Source organism: Quercus lobata, chromosome 2 (genome assembly GCF_001633185.2).
Source record: "Quercus lobata isolate SW786 chromosome 2, ValleyOak3.0 Primary Assembly, whole genome shotgun sequence".
In the NCBI taxonomy this organism is placed as follows: domain Eukaryota; kingdom Viridiplantae; phylum Streptophyta; class Magnoliopsida; order Fagales; family Fagaceae; genus Quercus; species Quercus lobata.
In genome coordinates, this window is record NC_044905.1 from 13209881 (window position 1) to 13213455 (window position 3575).

Consider the following 3575-nt stretch of genomic DNA (forward strand, 5'->3'; position numbering starts at 1 on the left):
GGGAAGGGAGGCAAAGGGTCAGGATGGCTTTGGGAGGGAAAGGGAGGCTCAGATCGACGGTGAGATGCTCAAATCAGCGGCGGCGTGCTCAAATTGGCGGTAGCTTGCTCAGACAATATCAAGGGTGAGAATCGATGGCCTGCTCAGACTTTTGGGAGCTTATGATTGAAATGAAATAGGGGAAGGGGTATATTTATAGTCGCGTCTTTAGCGACGACTCTTTCCGTCGCTATTGCTTCCTCTTCGTTGCAAAAAGTATTAGGTTTTTAAAGTTTTTGGCGACGAAGGTCAATTTCGTCACTAAAGAACCCAGATTTTGTAAAGATTTTTAGAGACGAAATTCATATTTCGTCACTATAGCATACTTTTAGTGACGAATTGTGGTTTCATTGCTAAAACAATGAAATGAAAAACCATTATTATTTTTAGCAACGACTATTTTCCGTTGCTACTTCTTCCTTATAGCGACGAAAGGATTTTCGTCGCTAATACTGTCCACAGCAATACCTACAGTGACGAACTATTGCGTCACTAAAAATTTCAACTTTTAGCGACGAAATATTTCGTCACTATAGATTAATTAAGTTTGCGCCAAAGTTTCCCCTGCTTGTGCCCATTTTTCAGATCACAATAGTGACGAAAATTATTTTTCATCACTAAATGTTATAATATTTTTTCAGTATTAGTGACAAAATTCATATTTCGTTGCTAAATCTGTATTTTTAGCAATGAAAAATATTTACTAACTAATATTCGTCGCTAAAAATACATTTTGTTGTAGTCAACCTTATGCAATTTATTTAAAAGTAGCGACATTAAAACAAATGAATAAATGTCCTAAAGATTACATTTGTGTATTCATAGAATTTATGTTTAAAAAGACTATCACTTAAATTTAGTCGTACCAAAGTGGACTGAAATGCTACGTTAATGTAATTCAACAAAAACATAGTAACAATAAATACTATGTTTAAGATTTTAGATATTAAGAGTTTGAGATATATATATATATATATATTAATAAATTTGAATTTAGAATAGGTGCTTTCAACCCAAAAATGTTTTTTCCCCATTATGTAAGTGCACAAAAATAGATCGAAGTGAACCAAAATGGATCAGTGGTCCGAATTGGACCAAATGGAACAAAATGGACCGAATAGGAGCAAAGTGGACCGAATGGACCGAATAGGGGTAAAGTGGACCGAATAAAAATGAATGGACAGATTAAGATTGGACCGAATATGATTGAAGTGGGCAGACTAGACCGAAAAGGACCAATGTTGACTAAATAGTACCGAAGTTGATAGAATGGACCGAATAAAACCAGAGTGAACAAAATGTACAGAATAGGACCATAGTGGACCAAATGGCCTGAATAGGACTAAAGTGGACTAAAGTGTACAGAATGGACCGAATAGGATCAAATAGAACCAAAGTGGACAGAATGAACCGAATAAGACGAAATCCGACCGAATAGGACCAAAGTAAATAGAATGGACCGAATATGACCGAAGTGGACAGAATGGGACTAATATGGATTGAATGGACCACATAGGACCTAAGTGGACTGTATAAGACTGAATTGACTAAAGTGGACCGAACAAACGTTAGTGGATAGAATTGAATAAATAGGACCAAATGGACCGAATAAGACCAAATTGGATTGAAGAGGACAAAATGGACCGAATAGAACCAATGTGGATCAAATAAGACTTTTAAATATTAATAATTTTTATTGCATTTTTAGGACTCATATTTCTAATTTCTAATGTCTATTTTCTTTGTATTTTTAACTCAAAACTAAAGAGCTTAGCCCAAATATAATAAAATTTCATACTTTTCAACCAAAAATTAAGAAAAAAAAATTGAATTTTTGCACTAAACTTGAAAAGGAAATCTACAAAAAAAATAAATAAATAAAAAATAATTTAAAAACTCAATTAGTCTAAAATGGACTGAAGGGAATTGAAATTGACCGAGTGAACCAAATTGAACCAAAGTAGACCTAATTGGACCGAATAGAAACTGATTAATTTTTAGGGAGAACAAATTATCTTCGAAAAATTTAGAGGAAAAATTATATATTATATTACAATACAAAATAACTATTTATTCTCACGCATCACGTGGGTCTGCGACTAATAGTGTATTAATTTTCAAACAGTAGCCCCCATCAAGCACACTGAAACTAACTAAAAGATCTCAGTGTATTAATTTTCAAACATGGTAGCCCCCATCAAGCACACTGAAACTAGCTAAAAGATCTCAGTTGCATGTGGCTTAGTTTTTTGGCGAAAGTGGTGAAATTATATATATATATATATATATATATATATATATATATAACAAGAAATAGCACCAGAAAGTTAAATATTTAAGTTCCCTTACCATGAGTAACAAACTTTTTCCCACAATTGACTTGTATAGAAGCATTAGCATAGTAGGTTTTAAAAATCTAGAGGCCAAGAATTCGATAAATTATTTTTTACATCGGTGTATTACACCTCCTTATTCACATAAATATGAATCATATATACTAGAACCATATGTGGGATTTATTATTATGATTTGAGGAAAATGTAATAGCTTGCCCTTATTTAGCTCTGATCATAGAATTAAAAGGTGCTTCTAGTGATCTCAAATGGCCCTTGGTAGAGCTGTAGGGTTTTTTTTTTTTTTTTTTGATTGATTGAACATTTAGTTGGGGTTAATAGTTGAGAAAAGATGGTGGTTGTGGTTTGTATGTTTAATGAAATAGTGCATTAAAATAAAAAAGACCTCAGATGGCCTAGAACCAAACTTTCTTGTCACTTTAGCTCATAGTAAAGTTGGACCCTTGAGAATGGCTAGCCCATGGAAGGGCACAGACTATGAGAATTGTGAACCCCAGGATTGAATTATTGCACTATGCCCAACAGCCCTAACCAATCAAGCAAAGTTTTGGCCCTGTTGGATCAATTTTTGTTAAGCCGAGTCCTACTTTGAAGGTCTGCCCTTTAAATTATTCTTTCAATACAAATACTTTCTGCTGCCGCGTTCTGGCCCCACATCAACCACTCTCTGTCTCAAGAAAAGGATAGATAAAGTGGGAAAGTAACACTGACAGAGAGGTCAATAAAACCCACTTTTTTTGTATGGTCGAAAACGAGTCAAAGAATACACATATCAAACTCACACAAAGAAAGTGAGTGTGTCTGTGTGAGTGAGAGAAAGAAAGCAAGCAAGCAAAACCCAAAATACTGTTTGAGATAATGTTTGATGTGCCTAGAATCCTAGATTTAATACATCCCCCATTCATAGTGATTCTAGAAGCTCTATTCTACGCACGTGACAGCAACAATACACTCTATCACCTCATCATATAAGAAAAACATTTTTCCACAATTTATAGTCTAAATAAAAATTTTAGAAAATCAAAATCAGGAAATACATAAAATAGCCTTGCTATAGAAAATTGTCATTTCTAACAATTTACTGTAACAAATAAAGTTACAAAAATTTTTGATTTTTTATTTGGTTTCTCTCTCTTCTTTCATTATTATGCATTTTCTTTTTTTTTTCAGAAGACTTCTCTC